Consider the following 25,264-nt stretch of genomic DNA (forward strand, 5'->3'; position numbering starts at 1 on the left):
TACAATACTCATTAAACAATCATACTCCACATGCTCTATGTGCAGCTTTGCAGCTCATGCCGGAGAGGTTTAGAAGCAAAAGTCCTCCCAGCACCTAAGAGAAAGAATGGAACTTGTTAAAAACACGTCTATTATAGATAAGACCCTTTCAAGAATGGGGATAGCTGTGAGACAGAGGTGGATACAGGTAAAAGAGAGCAGCAGCCCATGAGCTTGGCAACATCTCCCCAGCTTCATCTCCAAGAGCTCAGGGAAGAGCCAGGTATCTGGGTTGTTGGCTTTTGCAGGAAAATGGTGCTCCTCTGAGAGGCATGGATGGACCTGACCCTGCCCAGGTCCAGTAGTGAGAAGACCCTATAAGCACAATAGGAGACCCAAGTTTGGAGAGAACCATGGTACGTTCTATTTTTTTCTGTGCCCCTTCAATCACTATCCCTGATTCAGTATGTATTGATGTGAATGTAATGTTATGAATGGAAACATAAGTAGCAAGGTAACTAGTTGTGAGGCCTAGAGGACTGTTCAGAGTCTGATTTTCCCATCTGCAGGACGGGTGGTACTCTCCAGGTGGGACAGCTGTTCATAAATCCACTCGGTGGTCCAAATAGGAGGAAGACTTAGACACTCACACAATGTCTCAGTTTCATCTTTTCTGGGCCACCTGGTGCCCACCTGGCTTGGGCTTCATTTTTAACACCCAATGAATGGATGGAATATAGAACAAAAAGGATCCTAGAAACGTTAAATTAACTTATATTTTAAATAGAAAAAGGGTTCTCATGAAAGAAAGAATCTAGAGGCAGAAAGGAAGGGTGAATGGGGACAGGACAGAGGATGGAGCTGGGAGAACAGATTTTTAAGAGGTGTCTTACACACTTAGGAAATACATTTGGGAGGGAGACTGGCTATGATGCTTGGCTCTCCGTAGTGTAACAGACTGCCCCTGTGGCATCACTTATACAGATGCCTCTAAAATTTTTAATATTTCTAAAGTCAGGTGAGCTTTGCTTTTCAGTGCACCAAACCTATAGTGATGTGTACTACTAGGTGGGCTGGCTTTATTCTGGATGCATAGGGACTGGAATATTCTACAAATGTGTCGACAAAGATTCTATTACGTATGACTAGATAATAACATATTAATGGCTGGAAACACTGTAACGTTTTCCACTGGAAGTCTACTATTAAACTTAATGTAACCAAGGCATATGTGTGCTTTTGAAATTGGAGCACAAGCAGGTGCTTTTGCAGCAGTTTTGAAGTCAAGGTATGACATATATTAATACTAGTTTCACATAGTAGAGAACGTTATTAACGCTAAGGGAATATAGTTAGAAAGATGTGGCTTTCAGCCAGGGAGAGTGATGTAGATAATAGATATTTTCTGGGTTATTTTAATTGAGGAATTCATGTGACAAATTGCATTTCTTCTCTTAACTCTTTAAAGAAATCAACATGTACTTTATGATATCTGTATCACAGATGGAAGCAGAGTAATATCTCAAGATACAGGCATTTAATTTAGTCACATTAAGCTATGCAAACTTAAAAGGAAAGGAATTATGGAAGAAATAACAATTTAAATAGCACGAGCAGTTTCTCACACTGTTTGACCCAAAGGGTACTAGCCTGAGTGACCCTGAGATAGGAGAAGTGGATCTGCTTGTGACTCTGTAGATCCTAGTTCATTTCATGAGCGACAACAGGAAACATCTTAGGGTGCTGTCCGTGAGCATGTATTTACAGATACAGAAGGATTGAGAGCATGAGGAGAAGGGGGGGAAACAGAGGATGAGATGGTTGGATGGCATCATTGACTCAATGGACATGAGTTTGAACAAACTCTGGGAAAACAGTGAAGGATCGGGAAGCCTGGTATGCTACAGTGCATGGGGTCACAGAGTTGGACAAGACTTGGTGACTGAACAACAACAGAAGTGTATTTTGCATGTTGGAAGCCAGAACCTGCAAATTGCTAGTGCAATGGCATGTTTTGCTTTTCTCCCCTGTTAATTTGCTCTATCATTCTGAGAACCACCACTTAGTTGCTCTTAAGATTGCTGCCATAGTTTGAAACTCTGATGGAAATGCCAAGTCCAGTGGAAACAGTTCTGTTCTTCTCATATATTTTGTCAGTGATGATTCCTTTCCCCAGACACTGTCCCAGCCTGTTTCTCTTCATTTCTTGGCCAAAATTGAATCACACACCCAAACCTGGCAAGAAAAACGGTACCATGATGATTCAACCACAGGCCTGGGAATGGGCCTTATTCACTGATGCCTAGGGCCGGGCCAATCATAAGAAAGTATTAGATTCTATTAGACAGAGGAAAGGGAGTAAACAGCAGTCAGGTAGGCAGATAGGTTATACAATGTATTTATTCAGTAATGTGTTGTAAAGCACTGGTTCTAGTTTGCATTTTTACATTCACAGTACTTTATAAGTGATATACCCAAGAACCCACTCCAGTATTCTTGCCTGGGAAATCCCATGGACAGAGGAGCCAGGCAGGCTACAGTCTATGGGGTCACAAAAAAGTTGGATACAACTAAACAGCAACAAAAATACCTAAGAACATGAATAGCATGCTTCCGGGCAATAAAGAGGCATTTTGTGGGGATAATTGTGACTCAGACTTTTGCCTTAAGGTTGACGTTAATCTCGTACATAAGGTGAGATTCAGTTTTAATATCAAGATCTGCTTAAGTTTCCTATTTATCCTTCCTGAGTATGTCATAAGTGTTCTCCTTAAAGATGAATACAGAACCAAGTTTGCTGTTAAAAAGAAAAAAAGTTTGGCCATCAGCTTAGGTGTTTGTTTTTCTTTTTGGAAAGAAAACCAGTGTAGAGTCACTCTGTGCTGAATAAACCTCATCAAATCTGTCCAGACATCTCGCAGATCAACAACAAGAAGGAAAAAATACTATGCCATCTTTATGCTTGCCACTATTCTAAGTATTGTGGGTAGAACAGAGAATGAGACAGTTAAGTTTCCTGTTCTTATAGAATTTATGTTCAATTGAGGAAATAAAAAACAAGCCAACATGTTAACTAGAAAAAAAGAAAAACAGTAAAAAGTAAAATACTGAAAAGTACTCTGAAAACAAATAAATAGGTGGCTATTTTAGGGTGTCAGGGAAGTCCTCTCTGAGGAAGTACACCTAAGCTGAAATCTTATTGAAAAGAAAGTGAAGGTAAGGAGCCTGTGTGTAAAACTCTGAGGACCTGCTGGCTGAATATTAGGAATAGCTCGTGCCGAGACCTTGGGGTGAGAATGCAGGGAGCAAAGGGAGAGAGAGAGAAGAGGTCAGAGAGGTCCACAGGGACTAGATCATGGGGGATTGTGTAATCAAATGTAAAAGGATAGATATTTATTCCAGGCACATTGGGAAGCCATTGCAAAGGTCCATGTTGAGAAGTGACAAGATCGCATACTGGATGGTATGGCATAGTATCATAGGGAGGCAAAGTACAGTTAGAGGATTAAGAGGTACAGGCTATTATATATAAAATAAGCTAAAGGATATGTTGTACAACACAGGTAATATAGCCAATATTTTATAATAACTGTAAATGGAATAGAGCCTTAAATTGTGAATCACTATAGTGTCCACCTGTTACTTATATAATACTGTACATCAACTATACTTGAACTTTTTTGTAATGTTCAGTTGTTGCCCAGGTTATAGATGACAGATGACAATGGATAAGACCAAGGTAGTAATAGTGAAATGTGCAAAATAAGTATGGGTTTCAGGTGTCATGGGAAGTAGGGAAATGAGAGAAAGGATAATTCTCTGGATGTTTGGCTTAAGCTACAGAGTGGAGAGAGGAATTGTTTTCTACTGAGATGGGTAGAAAGTGGAATCCGGGAAAGATGATGGTCAGAATCCAGCATTCTCTTTTGAACCTATTAAGTCAGAGGTGCCTGTTGAAATTCCCGGTAGAGATACCAAGGAAGCAGTTGGGTACAATAGCCTGGAGTTCCAGGAAGAAACTAGGTCTGGAGATAGAGATTTGAGAGTCATCTGCATATAGAAAAGCAGAGAAGTGCCCACACAGTTATTTTAATTAATTCCACAGTGCATTCCAAACTATAATTTGGACGACTAAAAATTGACGGGTACTTATTTATTGAAAATAAATAAGTAGTCTTGAAAATTTGTTGACAACACGATTTCTGAGAAATTAATTGATTGCTCATGACAAGCAGTGATGGCTTTTTCATCAAACTTTCCCAAAGACAAAGGAAGTTTTATTGTATCAGCTTTCACTTGCTTTGAAAATATTTTTTTGTTCATCACTGGAATTAGCAATAAAATTCTCTGCTTTTGCTTCATAAATCAAACAAGGACACAATTGTTAAATAGTCTATATCGTATTAATTAAGCTCTGAAACAAGGCAAGCATTACAGCCATTTATAACAGGGTATTGTGTAAGTTGCTAATCAATGAGAAAAGCAACTAATTAACAAGCCACTAGTCAGCGTTTTGAGCAGAAATTGGTGACTTTCAGCTTAATTAAACTTTGCAGGTGTCAGTGATGATATGAAAGAATCTGTAATCTCTTTGTGTCTAAATTCCAACAGATCATTTTCACATCTGTATATCTTGAAGTCCTCTATCTATTTTGAAGGAGGTAAAGGGATTTATGTCTTATGTCACTTTGCATTTTTAAAAGCCCCTTTTAAAACTAAATTGTTGAGGTTTCTCTTGGATTAAGACAGCAGAATGAAGTTCCTGAACGATTTCACCCCAAACATATTATACTTAGAATCTGACTAAATTCCACTTACAAAAAATATTTTTTAAAAATCTGCTGAAAAAAAATAAGTGAATCTGTAAAGTACCCTTTTTGAAACGTGATTTACATACCATTAAATGCCCTTTTCTTGGAGAAGGCAATGGCACCCCACTCCAGTACTCTTGCCTGGAAAATCCCATGGATGGAGGAGCCTGGTGGGCTGCAGTCCATGGGGTTGCTGAGCATCAGACACGACTGAGTGATTTCCCTTTCACTTTTCACTTTCATGCATTGGAGAAGGAAATGGCAGCCCACTCCAGTGTTCTTGCCTGGAGAATCTCAGGGACGGGGAGCCTGGTGGGCTGCTGTCTCTGGGGTTGCACAGAGTCGGACACGACTGAAGCGACTTAGCAGCAGCAGCAGCAAATGCCCTTTTTTAAGTGTAAATTTTATTTGTTAGTAAATGTACAGAATGTACAGAGTGGTGCAATCATCACCAAAATACATTTAGAATAAATGAAATTTTAAACTTTGGACAAATGTATCCATAGTGTGTTGAGTTTAGCTTGCAGGGAAAGCTGGGACACACCTAATCTTTAGGACTGACTTATAAAAGGATTAGAATACCTTTTTTTCTAGTCTTAAAATATTTCCATAAGTTGGCTAAAACTAACATTGTAGGCATAATGCATCAAGGATTGAGGTTAATTATTCCTTACATAGTATTTAAGTAACACAGATCTTCTGTGATTAGATTTTTTAGCAAAAATTTAAAATCTTAGTTTTTCATGATGCCCTTATTTCTTTTTAGGCATCATTCTCTCATAGTTAATCCCAGTAATGCAAATGTTCTTTCATAATGATAATGTTCTACTTTCTTCTCAGTTATAATTTCTTTGCTTAGATGATGTAGTTTTTAAAGAGCTACTTAGGAAACGTACAAACATCTATAATAGGAATTTAGATAAGTGTGCATATCTAAAATATGTCATATAAGACATTTACATGAAATTATTTGGAATTTTCAAGATATAGGTTGTGGTTTGCCAAATAATAGTAGCAAATAAAAATCATGTTCCCAGCCATCACTTTCTGTGTTTCAGAAACTTTTTTAAGCTATAGATAGGTTTTTCTTCACCTAATATTTACAACAGGCTATGGAATAGGCACTCATATTGGCCCCATTCCACAAACTAGGAAACTAAGGCACAGAGAAGTTAAATCGTTTGCTCATTTCCTATTGGAAATTTCTATTATCACCATTGCTCACATAATATGGTTTCAATGGTTTGACATCAGTAAGACCTAACAAGGTTTCATCTGATAGTCCCAATCTGACAATAATTATCAGAGTTTGCTCTGAAACAGTTCCTTTAAAATTGGGAGATATTTTCAGACACTTTGGCCATCTAGTGTTGTATAAAGAATAGTAAACTTGAAATCTGTAGATGTGAGTTAGAAATGATAAGTCCTCTAACATAATTGTGTGAACTTGGGAAATTACTTAGGTTATTTGAACTTGTTGTCAGTAATATAGAGAAGGTATTCCCTGGCTGTCCTGGTGCCTCTCTTTTAGGGCTTCATGATAGCAAGATGGTAGCCTCATCACATTGCCTGGGAGTGTCTGTCCAATTCACTGTCTTTCTGTAATAATAGCGACCTTAATGATAGGGACCACATCTTTTTATCTTTGTGTCATCAGTAGCACTGAGGATATTTTCTGTCACCTCAGAAGTGCATATTCAATATGTGTAAAGGTAAAGTATAAAGAAAGAAATAATATTATATTTCCCCCAAAGAGCTGTCATCAAGATCAAATGTGGTAATCTAAGTGACATGCTATTCTTGGGCTCTTGCTCCCAGCTGTAGTTGACTAAAAAATACCAAAACGGGGCTTCCCCTAGTAGCAATATAGATTGATTCATAGGCACACATGCAACATAGGAACCACATGGGGTGCAAATATTTTTCAAACTAATAGCTTGAGGAATAGAGAGAGAACGTTCCACTTTGCACCTAGGGGAAAACATGTGCAGCATCTATGTCTACCTTAATTTTCTGTTTTTGCTCTCTCCTAAAGTCTTTCAAATTGCTTATCAGACACCATGTGTGGTCATTGGGTCACAGTTGTAAAGTGACTGACATTGCAAGAACCATTTGGTTTAGTAATGAGAAAGGGCAAGTCCCACTGAATCTAGTTCTAAGGATCACACAGCTCATTTCATGACTATTTTTATATCCTTACAGAGAAGGCTTTTTATGTGCTGATGAAGAATATGAGGGAACAAGCACTTTTTCCTTGAAATGTTTTTTGTATTGATCAAACATGTTAATTACATAACATAGACAGCCTACCAGGGCTGTGACTGCTTACAGCTTTTCTGGCCACAAGACAGTACAGAGCATTTGTTATGCTTTCATTTTCTCAGAAGTACTCAGAGCTGATGGCTTTAACCCTTTCAATTTCATAATCTCTTGTTCTTTGATAGAAAATAAGCCCCTGTTTCTGTACCTGGTGTTTTTTTTTTTTTCTTCTAGTATAAATGAGTATCTCCTCCCACGCACTCCCCCCTAGCTTAAGAGCATCACTTCACTCCAAATGTGTACTCAGGCAGTGACCTGGTTTTTTACTGTAGTAAAAGTCATATAACATAAAGCATATCATTTTAACCATACTTTACTATATAGTTCAGTGGCACCAAGTACATTTACATTGCTATGCAATTCCCACCATCATCTGTCTCTCATATTTTTCACCTTCCTAAATCAAAACACTGTCCTCATTAAATACTAACTCCCATTGCCCCTCCCTTCGCCCCATAGCCCCTAGCATCAACCAGTGTATTTTTGACTCTATGAATTTCACTATTCTAGATACATCATATAAGTGGAATCAAACAGTATTTGTCTATACCTAATGTATTTGGAGAAGACTCTTGAGAATCCCTTGGACTGCAAGGAGATCCAACCAGTCCATTCTGAAGGAGATCAGCCCTGGGATTTCTTTGGAGGGAATGACGCTGAAGCTGAAAAACTCCAGTACTTTGGCCACCTCATGCGAAGAGTTGACTCATTGGAGAAGACTCTGATGCTGGGAGGGATTGGGGACAGGAGGAGAAGGGGATGACAGAGGATGAGATGGCTGGATGGCATCACTGACTCGATGGACGTGAGTCTGAGTGAACTCCGGGAATTGGTGATGGACAGGGAGGCCTGGCGTGCTGTGATTCATGGGGTCGCAAAGAGTCGGACACAACTGAGCGACTAAATTGAACTGAACTGAATGTATTTGGAATGCATTTTTAAGGTTAACTTGATATATGTCCTAAAAATATATTTACTTCCCCCCCCCAACTCCTTGTGCTATACAGTAGGTTCCCATTGGTTGTCTTATTTTATGCATAGTAGGACCCAATCAGTGCTTCCCAGATGACGCAGTGGTAAAGAACACTCCTGCAGTACAGGAGACACAAATGACGCAGGTTTGATCCCTGGATCAAGAAGATTCTCTAGAGTAGGATATGGCATCCCACCCTTGCCTTAGAAATTCTATGGACAGAGGAGCCTGGTGGGCTGCAGTCCGGGGAGTGATGAAGAGTGGGACACGACTGAGCACGCCTGCCCCCCACCAAAAAAATACAGAACCCGATCAAAAACTGGTCAGAAGACCTAAGTAAACGTTTTTCCAAAGAAGACATACAGATGGCCAGTAAGCACATGAAAAGATGTTCAACGTCACTAATCACTCAGTTCAGTCCAGTTCAGTCGCTCAGTCGTGTCCGACTCTTTGCGACCCCATGACTCGCAGCATGCCAGGCCTCCCTGTCCATCACCAGAGAAATGCAAATCAAAGCTACAATGAGGTGCCACCTCATACTGGTCAGAATGGCCATCATCAAAAAATCTACAAACAATAAATGCTGAAGAGGATGTGGAGAAAAGGGAACACTCTTACACTGTTGGTAGGAATGTAAACTGATTCAGCCACTGTGAAGAACAGTATGGAGGTTCCTTGAAAAACTAAAAATAGAACTACCATATGACCCAGAAATCCCACTCCTGGGCATAAACTTGGAGAAAAGCATAATTAAAAAATATATATATATATACATATATGTATATGTATATGCACCCCAGTGTTCACTGCAACACTGTTTACAGTAGCCAGGACATGAAAGCAATGATTTATCATCCCCAATCCCTGGAGAGCTTTGAGAACTGTCAGTTAGCTGGCCATTCATTTGGTTATACTAAGACTGAGTAATTGAAAGCAGTGCAAGACTGTACTATATAAAATCATATTTATTTTCTGCTTAATGCACCTCTGTCTGAGCTAATCTAGTGATGCAGAAAGTGGTTTTGAATTTAAGACCTGTATTAATTTATGAAGAGTACATGAAAATCTAAGTTGTAGGACTTAATAATGACCCTATACTTTTATTTTCATAAAAGACTCAGTGAATGTCACTACAAGTTGGATTTAATTCTTTTAATTGCTTGGATTTAAGTGGAAAATCTGTTTACAGAAGAATGTCCTTGTGCATAGGATTAATAGGATTTTAGGAAATCTGAAACTCTCACTTATGGACAAAATAGACATAACGCTAGACTCTGTAATAACATCCCTCCTTTGAATCATGACACTCAAACTGCAAAACACCTCTGTTAAGAATTGCTTGATTGAGCATGATTTTATCTTTTAGACCTCTTTCCTGGATGTTTAACAAAATAAATCCGTATGTTTTATGAGAAATGAACCTCAACATAAAATAAAAAAGACTTGATATCTGGCTTTAAAAGTATATATTTGAACTTTGGTCAGTAGTGGACCTCTCTGAATCATAATTTCCATCTTTACAAATGAAATAATACAAATTGTGTCTGCCATGAAAGGAGGATAAGGGGGTGACAGAGGCTGAGATGGGTGGATGGTATCACCGACTCAATGGACATGAGTTTGAGCAAACTGGAAGATAATGAAGGGCAGAAGATACTTGTATGCTACAGTCAATGGGGTCACATAGAGTCAGACTGACTAACAGCAACATATAAGGTTGTTGGAAAGATTATATGAGAAAACTGTAAAAATCTTGGCATCTTGTTGGACACATAGAATATTGTCAGTAAATGTCAGCAGTGCCTATCTCTTCTACTGCTCATCATCTTCAATGTATATAAAAGTACAACTTCAGGAATAGGGACTGGAGTGAGTCAGTCTAAGAACATTCTGGAAGAGAATATTATGTGCTGAATTTTGACCAGAATTTTGGTTGTAATTCTCAGATGTCTGTTAGTTACCCTATTTCAGTAATGATCTATGAAGGAATCTGGATTCTTCTTAACTTTTATTTTATTATAACACAAAAAAATTAAGTGGAAAAAGACTTAGTAAATCTCATGGAATGAAAGCCAAATACAGTTTGCATACATTTAGCTTGTATAGTTATAAGGAATTTTTTTCACTGCATTATGACCCATTTTCTTTCACAAAAATATCAGTGACGACCTTAAGCAGGTAAGGTCACAAAAATGAGCCCTATCCAGCTTCATTTTAGACCCGTCCAGAAGGGCAGTGTCCTCTCTGGCTCCCTTTCCATGCCCTCCACAGGACTTGTCCAGACCATTGCATGCTGTCATGTCACATCTGAATTTCCAGGCTCCTGTCGTGCTCTGTAAAAATCACAGCCTCACTTGCCTGTTTAAGTGCATGGAATTAACATTAAGGGATCCTTTGTCACAGAGACTGCTGAGGCACTTTGTTTCATTTCTATCCTAAATGTTAGAAAATAGCCCCTTTCTCTAAATCTGATCTTGCTCTGCATAGCTGCGTTTTGCTTTGCTGTTTCAACTTGCTGCTTTTTACCCTATTTTTGGTTCTCACTGTGGTAAGAGGAAGGGATCTTGTATTTATAACCTTTTAATAAAAAAGAGTAACTTCTAGATAGGAACCTGAGCTGCTAATGTAGCCCTCATTAGACAGAAGATAAGGACTTCACTTTGCCAGGGTGATACCAGGAGATGCTTAGCTGCAGTTAATGTGACGTTACCCTTTTAAAAATATCACACAAGTAACCAGACTAGCAGCAGGTCAAGTATTAACAGTTGCTCAATAAAGATTTGTTGAGGTGAATTCCCGAAACTAACAGTCTTTGTGCAGATGTTGAGTGACCGGTCATGGGTATCACAGAGGGGTGGTAACACTTTCAAAGATTTATCTTTCTTTTGAAGAATGTTCAGTTAGTATAACTTATTATATTGGGAGAGTCATCAATTCTGATTCTGAAGTATAGATGTAAGATAAGTATGTTTTGCAGTAGAGGAAACTGCTGAAAAACCTGGAACGTGAGCAATTATAAGGGATAATGGTACTTAATATAATTATTATTGTTTACTGAATATGTGACAGAGCTTCTGAGAAATGCCTTATAAACATTATCTTAAGATAAGCTATTTCACAGTAACCATAAAACAGAGAGTGTTAATATATCCATTTATAGATGAAGTAACAGAAGCTCAGAGAGGTTGACATCTTAGCCTAGATCACACAGCTGGAATGGAAAAGCTAGGATTTGAGCCCAGTATACTTTAACTCCAAAACCAGTCCTCTTAAGGAATGGATCTCCTAGACTGAAAAGTAGGTGAGAGGAGGACAGTGGAGACACACATCTGTTTAGTTTTTGTTTTTTTCCTTACACAAAATTGATTCTGTATTTATACATAGTAAAGCAAATTGTCTATAGCTATTAAAGCGTTACCTGCATAGGAGTGGGTGAAATTAAAGATCTATGTTGTGTTTTGGAGGGCAGATTTTCTTTTTGCCTTAAAAAATGATGCAAAGCTGTAGAAAGCTATTTTTCAACTCACCCAAATATGACAAATCCCTCATTCAAGGATGATATTCTCATGATTCTGTACATATTGAACATTAGCTTCTTGAAGAATCCTTTTTTTGAGATTAATTCTCTTTTATTTTCATTTTTATTCTCATGTTTTCTTTCTTGATTTTCTACTCCAGTATTTTGCCCATTCATGGTCCATGTATTTTTGTCATTTTAACTCCTTATTTTGAAGCTCCACAGTCATTTCTGAGTTTTATGGATCACTGCCCAGATATTCGGCTGGAGTGTGCTATTAATCCTCTTCCACCGTGTGACCATTTTACCAGGGCTTTGGGATGATACTTAGCTGTTACTGTGGAGCTTCCTACTGGAATCCAGACAGAAGAGGGGCGGGGAGGTCAGGGGGGAGGTAAACATAAATCAGGTTTGTACAAACAAGTATGATGAATGCTGGTTCCCAAAGTGCTCTGCCTTTTGTCAAACTCCTATATCAGGAGAGAAGGCTGTGTGGCGGGAATGATGAATCATAGAACTGCTCCCTGGTGAAAGAGCAAGCATTGGAACTACAATTGCTTGGATTCATCACAGGGCTTGGCGATACGGAGTGAAAAACAATGGTATCTGTATCAGCCTGAATGAAACAGTATAAAGAGGAGCGCACTGTCCCTGACTGGGAAAACCAGATCAGTCAAACCAGATCATGCTAAGAGCTACATCTTAGCTTGGAGAAGCAAGCTAAGATCTAGTATGCTGGGAGTTATTGAGCAGCAGCCACAGATGGAAAAAACAAAACCAAGCAAATCGAATTCAGTGTTCATTCACCTTTCACTGAAATACAGCATTTTACCTGAAGTTATAAATGTGGGTAATAATCAACTAATTACATTAGTTATTGTACCTTAACCACCACTAGAAATCACTGGTTTATTTATATTATGTTAATGGTTATTGAAAATACCTCAAAATATCTTTATGAGGGACATTTCATGCAAAGATGGGCTCGATAAAGGACAGAAATGGTATGGACCTAACGGAAGCAGAAGATATTAAAAAGAGGTGGCAAGAATACACAGAAGAACTGTACAAAAAAGAGCTTCATGACCAAGGTAATCACAATGGTGTGATCACTCATCTAGAGCCAGAAATCCTGGAACATGAAGTCAAATGGGCCTTAGGAAGCATCACTACGAACAAAGCTAGTGGAGGTGATGGAATTCCAGTGGAGCTATTTCAGATCCTGAAAAATGATGCTGTGAAAGTGCTGCACTCAATATGCCAGCAAATTTGGGAAAACTCAGCAGTGGCCACAGGACTGGAAAAGGTCAGATTTCATTCCAATCCCAAAGAAAGGCAATACCAAAGAATGCTCAAGCTGCCGCCCAATTGCACCCATCTCACATGCTAGTAAAGCAATGCTCAAAATTCTCCAAGCCAGGCTTCAGCAATACGTGAACCGTGAACTTCCAGATGTTCAAGCTGGTTTTAGAAAGGGCAGAGGAACCAGAGATCAAATTCCCAACATCCGCTGGATCATGGGAAAAGGAAGAGAGTTCCAGAAAAACATCTACTTCTTCTTTATTGACTATGCCAAAGCCTTTGACTGTGTGGATCACAATAAACTGTGGAAAATTCTGAAAGAGATGGGAATACCAGACCACCTGAATAGCCTTTTGAGAAACCTATATGCAGGTCAGGAAGCAAGAGTTAGAACTGGACATGGAACAACAGACTGGTTCCAAATAGGGAAAGGAGTACGTCAAGGCTGTATATTGTCACCCTGCTTATTTAACTTCTATGCAGAGTACATCATGAGAAATGCTGGACTGGAAGAAACACAAGCTGGAATCAAGATTGCCAGGAGAAATATCAATAACCTCAGATATGCAGATGATACCACCCTTATGGCAGAAAGTGAAGAGGAACTAAAAAGCCTCTTGATGAAAGTGAAAGAGGAGAGTGAACAAGTTGGCTTAAAGCTCAACATTCAGAAAACGAAGATCATGGTGTCTGGTCCCATCACTTCATGGGAAATAGATGGAGAAACAGTGGAAACAGTGTCAGACTTTATTTTGGGGGGCTCCAAAATCACTGCAGATGGTGACTGCAGCCATGAAATTAAAAGACGCTTACCCCTTGGAAGGAAAGTTATGACCAACCTAGATAGCATATTCAAAAGCAGAGACATTACTTTGCCAACAAAGGTCCGTCTAGTCAAAGCTGTGCTTTTTCCAGTGGTCATATATGGATGTGAGAGTTGGACTATGAAGAGAGCTGAGCACTGAAGAATTTATGCTTTTGAACTGTGATGTTGGAGAAGACTCTTGAGAGTCCCTTGGACTGCAAGGAAGTCCAACCAGTCCATTCTGAAGGAGATCGGCCCCGGGTGTTCTTTGGAAGGAATGATGCTAAAGCTGAAATGCCAGTATTTTGGCCACCTCATGGGAAGAGGGATTGGGGACAGGAGGAGAAGGGGACGACAGAGGATGAGATGGCTGGATGGCATCACCGACTCGATGGACATGAGTTTAGGTGAACTCCGGGAGTTGGTGATGGACAGGGAGGCCTGGCATGCTGTGATTCATGGAGTCGCAAAGAGTCGGACACAACTGAGCGACTGAACTGAACTGATTCACTACTTAGAAATTTTTGAATTTTATTTTACCCACCTCATATGATATCTTACCATGTAATCAGCCAATATTCTATTTTTAAAGACAGTTTCAATATATATTGAGGCATTTACAGGAATACTTATTAAATATATATAAGGTATAAAGAGAAAGGCTTCTCTGTTGGCTCAGATAGTAAAGAATCTGCCTTCAATGCAGGAGATCCGGGCTTCATCCTCAGGTTGGCAAGATCCCTTGGGGAAGGGAATGGCAACCCACTCCAGTATTCTTGCCTGGAGAATCCTGTGGACAGAGGAACCCGACAAGCTACAGTCCATGGGATTGCAAAGAGTTGGACATTACTGAGTGACTCACACACAGGTCATAAAGAATAACAATATAACAGAGTATTATAATACTAGAGTTATTATATTCACCTCAGAAATGTATTATCTTATCACACAAACTTAAAACATTTTAGGCATCATTTTATTATAAGCAGTTGCCTCTGTAATTCTATATATATTTTTATGTACAAAAAACATTATTTTAGGAAAGAATGCATAGTTTTAATCTAAGTATCAAAAGGGTCCATAGCATATAAAAAAGCTATGAACTCTCACAGTGAATATTGTTTTTAATATTAGTTGAAGTCTGACTTCTTAAGGATTTACTGTTTTTAAACATTTGATGAAGTGGAAGTTGTACTTTGGTATATTCAGTGTGATGTGTGTTGCCAAGTCAGCATGTACTGTGAATAAAAAATAATTTGGAGTACTCCAAATTATCAAACCTTGCTACCTGGATGCTAACTCAGGAACATAGCATGATTTTCAGACTAATCAATAGCAATCCATCCCTGTATTAACCTTTATATCATTAAATAAGTGCAGTTTGGGTTGTGATTACTGTCCTGGTTCTGGAATTGGAATTCCTAGATCTCAATTTTAGCTATAATACTTTCTTAGATGTATAGTGTTGACTAGATATTATTTTACTTTACTAAGCCTCAGTTTTCTCATCTGTAAAACTTGGAATAGTAACAGTACCTAAATTACAGGGTGGTGGTGAGGGATAAATGAAATGATATACTTAGAGCACTTCAAACAGTTATAAATACATAGATAATGCTTAATATAAAATCACCAGTATTGGTTTTAATAGTTTAATTATGTGCCTAATAAGAATTGCTACCCACCACTATCTTCATCCTCAAAAAATTTAGTAGATCCCTCAACTCCAGGATGCCAGAGTAGACTTGGTGATTTGGAGAATTCCAGTACCTACCTCATATGATAACTTATCATATAATAAGCCTATATTGTATCTTAAAAATTAGTTTCAGTAAATATTAGGGCATTATACCAGAATCTTTATAAAGTATTTATACTGTATAAAGAATACAAAATATAACAAAAACTAAAGACAATTTAAAGAAAACACCATTCCCATTATCTTTGAAATTCTAAGAATGATTCATTATGATCCCAGTCTCTTTCCTCCTGACAGTTGTAACCAGTAGCCTGAAATATGTTTAATAGTCCATTGCTTGCTTTTATAGTTTTATCACATATATCTCCAAATAAATATAAACGTGATGTGAAAGGAGTCGTACTGAAATTCGTGACTTCATTTTTTCACTCACTTTGAGTTCTGAGATTCATCCATACTGTTACAATTAGCTATAATTCTTACTTTATTATCACTTTTCTTTTATTTTCCTCTGAATGGATGTACCATAGCTTTTTATCTGTCTACTACTGATAGCCTGTTTTGTTTTGTTTTGTTTTGTTTGCCGTTAGCAATAAGTGCTGCTATGAATCTCGTCATATATGTCTTCTGCTGTTTCTGATTCTAAGCATTGAATCATGTGTATTTTTACATTCACAGTAAAGATAATTTGCAATTCAGATAATTTTAAATTGTTTTTCAAAGGACTGTTCTATTTTAATTTGTACCAACAGTGTCTAATGGTATTCCTTCAAATTCTTGCCAACACTTGGTACCATCAGACTTCTGAACTTTTAACAATCTTTTTAGCTTGAAATGGTATCACAATGTGATTTTAATTTACAGTTTTTATTTCTTTATTGACCATTTCTATCTCTTCTATGAATTGCCATTTTAAGTCATTGGACAGTTTTCTTCAGGATTAGTTGTATTCATAATTTGAAGAAGTTCTGGACACTACCCTTTGCCAGATATATGTATTTAAATAATATGTCTTATTCCAATTTGTTGTTTGGGACTGGCCTTTCCTTACTTATTTGCAGCCTTTGAAGAACAGAAGTATACATTTTAGTAGGGTTGAGCCAGTTAAGCTCTTTCCTTACAATTGTGCCTTTTGTCCTGTATAAAAAAATTTCAAATCTACTTTTCCTAATAGTAAAGTGAATCAACTAAAGCTATTTGTATCATTAAAAGGGTAATAATAACTCAAGGCAAGAGGACAGAGTCATTTTGTCTTAGATTTGTCTCTCTTTACATTTTTTAATTTAATTTTTAAAAATTGAACTGTAGTTGATTGACAGCTTTTTACATTTTTAATCTGTGGCTACATTGTACCTGAAAACCAGAAACTTGCTTGAGATTATCCAGATTATTTAGACAGACTCTTTGGTTAGTAAAGAGTCTATTTAGTGTTTCTGTGATGTTCGCCTCTAATTTAATTTACAGAGTCTAGATTACCCTTTTTTACTCAAAATTACTAGATGCTAGAGATGCAAAAGTTGTTACAGGGAGGAAGCAGTGTGTCTGGGCTTCTACATCTCAACAGCACTTCTCACATTTACCATGTCTTTGGGATGTGATTCAAGGATGATACATAGAATTACATCTGTGCTTCCTTTATAATCTTAGCATTTGATGTCTATATCCAGTTTAGACTTGGTCCTCACTCCCCACTCTGCTCGTCAGCTTAGTATAATTTGGTTTGTGCCTTCACTTCCTGCTAGTCTAAACTTAGACTTGTCGAGGTGGGATCTGACCATCCTACTTTGCAGGGTGTGAGGTGTTTCTTGAGATTCAGAACTCTCAGGACTAAACTCAAGCCCCTAGCAGCTGGGATGAGTTTCTCACCCTCCTTTGAGGACAAGAACTGTATATATTGCATCTTTTGGTGTTGGACAACTCTCTTCACAGTGTTTCTACATAGTCAGTAGCTTAGAAAAATGTGTTTTGTATTAAACTAGGAAGGCGCTCAGTTCTGATTTGATGCTACTCATTCTTTATTACAAGTCATGTTTATGTTCTAGCCTATAAGTTTATTAAGCTGGCATTTTTCTTATGTATGTTTAATCTTTTTTCTTTAGTCTGGTAAACTTAGAGTGATTGTGAACTGTCCTTATTAGCAGGGTCTGCCTCAGTATGAATGATGTATCTATTAGCCAGCATGTATTATTTTCATTTTCACAAATACATCACAGGTTACTAATTATAATGAATTTACAATGAATTATAATATTAATTAACAGTTTCATTAACATCTTCCAGACTTTAATTGAAGGCACTGATTTAGTTTTTGTTGTAACATTAAGCATCTCTCTTTAGAGTCATAAAAGTCACAGTCGTCAAGTTTTTGCCACTGTTGAATTATCCTGATGGCAGACTTTTTGTGTACAGATTGATGAGCGATTTGCTTCATAGTGTAAGTTAGAGGTGGTTGAAGTGGCTTCTGTAGCTAGCAGTATGTCTAACATTGGCCTTGTGTGCACCTTAACCTCCACCAGTTTTCACACACACGTTCATTAACTCTGGTTCCCTCCAGCACTCCCTGTTTAAGCACCAATGCCATGAGGAAGCTCAGCATATTAAGGCAGTTGGATTAGGATCCCTCTTAGCAGAAATTAGTTTATCAGCTGCTTTCCAAAGCAGCAGCATAGGGGAGAGAAAATTTGGACAAGACAGGAATTGTGAGGCAGCAGGTAAGAAGTAGTTGTCAAGAGCAGAGTAGCAGGCATGGAAGGCTGGGGCTGCATGTTTGGGAGTTGGAGTAGGGCACCTTAAGGAAAGTGGCTCCCTAGACCCACTTTGCTATTCCTCAATGCTCTGTTCTTAGCACAAAGAGTGAAGTCTTTAAAAGGTTTGATTCATGAGAATATTTTCCACTCCAGATAGAATGCAATGGATATCTTATGTAGTTTTGTGCCAATCTAAGTAACTATTGAGGGAAGATTTCCAAATTTCTCTGATTGCCATCAGTAGGCAATGATGAAGTGGGATTTTTTCCCTAGTTGCCTTTATCAGGGTCGGTGAAATGAGAATAGGGCTGTCTATTCTCTCAAATTGGAAAGAAATCAGATCTGAGTCTTGAAAAATCAGTTGAACATCCTTGAACCTGTCCATGTCTGATTTGTACAGAGCAGTAACTGCTTTATTAAAAGCCATCTAGTCGTGTTCCTGGTGATAATTCAGAACTGGACATACCAAAAAGTGTGATTAAATGCTCACAAAATAATTTTTCTAAATGTGATAGTTTAAATCTGAACAAAACCAACAAGTTTATTTTTAACTCACAATATAATTTTTTTCTGAAAAAAAAAAAAAAAACAAAAAAACCTTGCCCAATTATGTGGCAAATAGGGTAAGATAATTGGTAGAGTAATAATCCAACTACTGCTACTGTAGACTTTAGAATACTTTAACTTTGGTCAATGATCATTGGTTATAGGGATATTATATCTTCAGAAAATGTATCCAAAATGGGAATCTCATACATTGGAATATCTTTCCCATAATGAAGCCCGAAATGCTAGTGTAAGTGTATTTGAAGACAGGATCTTTAAGTGTGCTTAGTTGCTCAGTCATGTCTGACTCTTCGTGACGCCATGGACTGTAGCCCACCAGGCTCCTTTGTCCATAGGGATTCTCCAGGCAAGAATACTGGAGTGGGTAGCCATGTCCTCTGCCACTTTATAGAGGTGATTAAGGTTAAATGAAGTCATAAAGGCGGAGCCCTAAAGCAATAGGACAGGCATCCTTATAAGGAGAGGAAGAGATGCCAGGGAGGCATGCCCAGAGGCATGACCAAGAGTGGACACAGAGAGAGGATGGTCATCTACAAGCTGAGGAGAAACCAGCCCTGTCAACACCTTGATCTTGAACTTCCAGCCTCCTGAACTGCAGAAAAATACATTTCTATTGTTTAAGTCATGCAGTCTATGACATTTTGTTATGGCAGCCCCAGTAGACTAAAACAGCATCTAATTTTAAAGCAAAAATTTTAAAAATACCTCATTTTTCCAGGGCAAATGATCACTATTTGACTTATGAATGAGATAATCTCTCTTCTAATAAAGACCTTTGACCTTAGTCTTTTCCATTCCAGGTTCATAGACTAACTTCTGGTACTCATTGTGGGTGCTCCAGTCTTTTGGGCTGTTGACCAGATTTTGTAAGTTTAATAGGAAGCAGAGGGCCCAGGCTATAATGACTCTCTCCTTGGTGATCTGACAGGGTGTGTAGTCCCTCCTGTAGGACTCCAGGATTCCTGACACATGCTTCCAGGTTTGTCATCCCTGAAATTGTTAGACTTTGTAATGATTGAACTGCTTCAATTCAAATGATGCCTGATGCTTTTTTTTTTTTTTTAATTTTTCCTAAAGGGAGAGCTTGTGGGTTGTTATAGAGTCGATGATACTCTGGGATGAAATTACACTACAAACTCCTATTTATCCACTGTCATTCTCTACTTCCCCCGAAACTCAACTTGAAAACCTTCTGTATGTTTCTCTTTAATATAATTTTTATCCTCTGCTAAGTAATTGTTTTTCTATATCAGAGGCTGGGCAAAATAGAGCTTTGGGCCAATTCTGGCCCTATAGATATTTTTGTCAATAAAGTTTTATTGAGCCAAAGCCACATTCATTGGGTTATATGTTATCTAGGGCTACTATCATGGTACAATAGCAGAACTGAGATGTTACAAAAAAGCAAAAGAAACCATAGGAACCTGAAATATTTGTTACCTTTACATCTCTGTGTTACTAAAACATTCACTGTCTATATATTTTTTAAAGTTAAGGAAAAAAATTTGCAAATCCTTGACTGTATACTGACATCTTTGCTTGACAGCCCCAATATATTCCTGTCTCTAATTAGGATTCCCTGGTGACTCAGTGGTAAAGAATCCACCTGAAGTGCAGGAGACACGAAATTGATCCCTGGGTTGGGAGATCCCTTGGAGAAGGACATGGCAACTTGTCCAGTATTCTTGCATGGAAAATTCCATGGACAGAGGGGCTTGATGGCTACAATCCATGGGGTTACAAGAGTCGGACATGACCAAGTGACTAAAACACCAACTACCACTTATTAGTATGTAAAGCATAAATAATGCTGAGAAATCTTTTCTTTCAAATTATAGAAAAAATTTGAGAGAAATTATATGAAATATCTCTAGGATAATGTTTATATATGTAATTATATATGCTATGTGTTTAATAAAATCTTGACTCTAGAATTTATTGAATAACCTCCATTTTTAAAACAATGGGTAAAACTTAAAACCAAATAAATATTCTCAGTACACAGTCTTATTAGCACAAAGATGTGCCTGGGTAAAGACAAAATCATTCTCTGCATGTGATCAAGTTCTGAAGTTCATTAAGAGATGGTATTGCTTTAATCCTATCATTTATTACCAGTTGACCAAGTTACAAAAGGCTTTTCAGTGTATTCCCATCAAATCTCACCCATATTGGCTGATGTGAGAGTAGTAGTATTATCAGGCTAAGTTCTCCATCTCTTCTCCAGAAACTAATTAAGTCTTAATGGTGTCTCCTAAGAGTTATGGCTTCAAGGCAGTGTGTTATGGTTTATTTCTATATTCATCATTACTGACTGGTAGGAAACCTAGGTTACTAGGTCAGGAATCTAGCTTAAGGGGATGAACAAATGGCAAATAGTCACTCTAAGCTTAAAATCCATCCTGCATGATGGGTTATTGCAATGATTCCTATGTTTTGAGAGACTTCATTTATTATGTAACAGCAGAATGTAGTTAGCAGAATGCTTCTGTCAGTGAACCTTACAAAATTTTTTAGTAACCCCCAGAGATTAGCTAGATGTTCATATGTACAGTATGAAAGGAAGCAAATTTGACACTAAAAACTACATAATTCAGTGAAAAGAAAATAGCCCTAGAAGTTAGTATGTACTATGGAAAACCCATTGGTTGTCCAGAGCCCGATGTTGGTCAGTCATCTCCACCAACTGGTTCTTGTGTCTTAATCATAGTTCTCACAATGTATCAGATCCTATGTTAAGGGATTAATTTATAAATAATTGGATTTTATTTTGTTTTATCTGAGAAGATTGAAATCAGGTTAACTAAGATGCATTAGGGTAAAATATGATGGAAAGCCAGTGTAGAATCTGAAATTTGTGCTGTATTTAAAAATCATTTCTTTCTTGCTGAACTGCATTGTATTTACCATCTCTTCTAATCTATAATCCCACAAAAGACAGAGACTGTGTTTTATTAATTGTTTGATTCCCCTAGTATTTATCAGGTGCATTTCTCACACAGTACAATCATATCTCGTTCAGAGGTTCATTTTTAGAAACAGTGCAGAGACAAAAATCACTTTTCAGAACCTTTTAGGAAAGGGCTGCATTGAAGATCGCTACATTACTTCTCAGTAAATCCAGCACTTCAGAATTTACCCTTAACAGTTGAACAAATCCCTGTTAACCATTAGATGAAGTACTTTTTTTATCCTCAGGGGCCATGTTGTGTGTAAAATATGCTTCTTCATACACTAGAATCATGCTCAATATGCTGTGAGTGGCATGAGGAGATCAAGACTTATTCAAAGAGTTTCAGGATTATGCTTCTCTTCTCATGCTCACTGTAGGACACAGTCATGAAGAACATTCTAAGCAGTATCCCCCATGAGCTCCTTATCTCTCTCCTGGAAGTACTTTCTGCTGCTGCTGCTGCTAAGTCGCTTCAGCCGTGTCTGACTCCGTGCGACCCCATAGACGGCAGCCCACCAGGCTCCCCCATGCCTGGGATTCTCCAGGCAAGAACACTGGAGTGAACCCACGTCTCCTATGTCTCCTGCATTGGTGGGTAGGTTCTTTACCACTAGCACCACCTGGAAAGCACATAAGGTGTGATTGAATTCATGTAAAATAAATTTACCTATGATGCCAAAGCTATTGTACACAAGTTTCTTTAACACTTTTCTATGGACCAACCACATTGTATGCCCTTTGCAACAATAATTCTTACAACACCAAAAAAAGGTATATTTTATCACTTTTGTTTTAGGGGTGTTGAAGCTGAGGGATAGAAAAGTTGAGTCAATTGCCAGAGTTCAGTCTGCCAATGAGTACCAAAACCAACATTTAAACACCACAAATGCTCTTAACCAACTAAGATTCATTGCCTGAAATACTCAATTAGTATGTGTTGATATTGATGGAAAAACTGCAAGTAATAAAATATATATTGAATTTAACACTGTACAGTAGCTACCTTTTGTTTCAAGTTGCTTTTTAAAATTATTCTTCTGTATATTTATTGTTTCCATACTCCAAAGAGCAATGTAAAGTAGTAAGATCATTAGCCGTCTCTACGTAGGAATCTAGTCATGTGAGCCTTAGCTGTGGTCCACCTACCATACTGCACATGGTCTTTTTTGTGAACCTCACCCCGACTTCACTGCAGAGTTGTGCAGAGTAATCAGTGCCCTGGCCTACTCATTAGTCATTGGATTCATCAAAAGAGTCTGCCTTGAAATAGAGATACAGAGGTAGAGAATAAACCTACGGATACCAAAGAGGAAAAGGAAGGGGACTGTGTGGTGAACTGGGAGCTTGGGATTGACATATATACATTATTGATACTATGTGTAAAACAGATAGCTAGTGAGAACCTACTGCATAGAATAGGGAACTTTACTCGGGTGCTGTGACCTAAATGGAAAGGAAATCCAAAGAAGAGGAGATGTAGGTAAACTTATAGCTGATTCACTTTGCTGTACAGTAGAAACTAACACAACATTGTAAAGCAACTATACTACAATAAAAATTAATTTTAGAAAAAGAGTTTATCACACAAAACATGTCTTTCTCCCACTTAACTAGTTTACATTCAATGTTGTGTCTCCAAATTCTGTTCCAGCACATATTTAATACACAGAGATTTCAACAAATATGACATATTTATTTTGTCCAACTTTAAGGGTGAAAATTGCAGCTTAGTAGGCTTAGTGCTATAAAGACATCATTGGTTTTTCACATTTGTAGAGAAAGCCAAAATTGATTTCAGACTTTAATCCTTTGTAAAAATTCAGTGTAACTTTTTAATTGGGTGGGGGATTTGCTGAAGACATCTTTTATCTCTGTCTTTTTGTTAATGATAATGTAATCATATAAACAGCTAAATAAAAAGTGTCGTGCAAGCAGTCACAGTAGTCTGCAGCCTGTAAAGGTCTTTTTGAAAGCAGAAGCACTATATTTATAACATTGCTGGCATGAGATTAATGAAGAAAGGTGCTTGGTTTTTAGCTCTTGACCTCAAAATCTACAATCCTATAAGGAAGGAGAAGAAGAGGGATAAAAATATCTATTCTATCACTTGTCAGGAAATGAAAAGAAGAAATGCGATACTCAGTCAATATAGTGAAAATACAAATTTTCTACACTAAGTGCCATTACCTTCAGACGTTGTTGATATTGCAGATAAGGAAATGCTTGCCTACTTTGTACAAATGATATCTACCCCTTACAATCATTGCTTTTCATGAGCTGGGGAACATAGTGGTTGGAAAATGATTTAAATTGTTCCTCAGTTCTTTGGAGGATCTCATGTAAATTCATTAGTAACTCTGGAACCATCTACTATGCATTTAAGTAATGAAAAATGTATTAGTTTCACTACAAAAATGTATTAGCTTCCACTCTGTAGTTAAATGAAAAATGTATTAGCCTCTATGTATAAATATATTAACATTCACTCTATGGCATTTTCTGTTCGAAGTTACTCCACTTGAACTAGTCTGTAATGCAAACACTGCTTAAAGTTTCAATGCTGAAGAATTGTACTTGAAAAAAAAAAACTCTCTTAAGTAGCAAGGAGTATTTGTGTATAGAGTGATATTTGTTTATAGAAAATAAGCATTCCTTCCTAAGAAAATGTTGTTTCAGAAAATATTCACTGCTTGGTTTGTGTAGAGAAGATATTATGATTTTTTAAAATCTGTAAATGATTACATATATTAATCATTCAGAATTTTTTTTATAATTCTAGAATTGGGAGATAAAGATACTCTTTTTGGTGGAAAAACATGGCATGAGTCATTCCATTATTGAATGGATTCACTTTAGTTTGTAACTAAATACTTATCAGTAAGATATATTCCTCTGCACTAGAATTTTTTAATTATCATGTGATAATTTTTTTTTTCTGTTGCACTAAGTTTAAACTGAAAACTATTCATTCCTTACCTCCCTATTTAACACCACCACTCTGGATAACCATTAAAAATTGCTTCTTCTCTATAAGTCTTTGCAAACAATTGCCTTATGTTATGTTTGACGGGTCAGTCTGACAACCTCCATAGAAAAAAGTCAAGTTAGAAAAAGGGAATGTGTGAGACAGCAAAATGTAATTTGCAATCAATATATTCTCTCTTAATTTTTCTAGTTCCCATATGCTTTTTTCTTTATCAACATTTTAGTCATGCCTCATCTCCCATTAAACTAGAATTTGAAAATAATTAAGAACAAAACAAAGGTGTTCTGTTTATATATATTTACATATACATTGATGCCTCTGCACATACATAATCTCACTTCTCCCGGCTCCTTCTCCAGGAATAACTGGATCTCAATTCTTTGCCTTTTGTCCTCCAGTAGTTTTGGAAGCTCCCATCAGGGATCCCCTGAAAGTGCCCATAAAAGGATATGAAGCTGAAGGTCACCCAACATTGCCTTCTTCTTTTCCTGCTTCAACTTCTTCTGATCACATTCAGAGGTTATAATATTCTGTAATCTTGATGGGAGTGCCTTCCACCCATCAGTAGAAAGAAGAGAGCTAATCCCAAATGCTCTCAGTACTTAC

General features: G+C 37.5%; 1 protein-coding gene and 1 long non-coding RNA gene across 2 annotated transcripts in view; both read left to right on the top strand.

The window, feature by feature from the left end:
- The window catches only part of CNTN4 (contactin 4), a 1,027,325-nt gene that overhangs the window by 532,765 nt on the left and 469,296 nt on the right, over window positions 1-25,264 (top strand). The window lies entirely within an intron of this gene.
- LOC120867666 lies at window positions 1,872-3,040 on the top strand. Its single transcript, XR_005721959.1, has 2 exons — window positions 1,872-2,707; window positions 2,742-3,040. It is a non-coding gene; the product is annotated as an uncharacterized LOC120867666 (long non-coding RNA).

Source organism: Oryx dammah, unplaced genomic scaffold, assembly GCF_014754425.2.
Source record: "Oryx dammah isolate SB20612 unplaced genomic scaffold, SCBI_Odam_1.1 HiC_scaffold_9, whole genome shotgun sequence".
Taxonomy (NCBI): Eukaryota; Metazoa; Chordata; class Mammalia; order Artiodactyla; family Bovidae; genus Oryx; species Oryx dammah.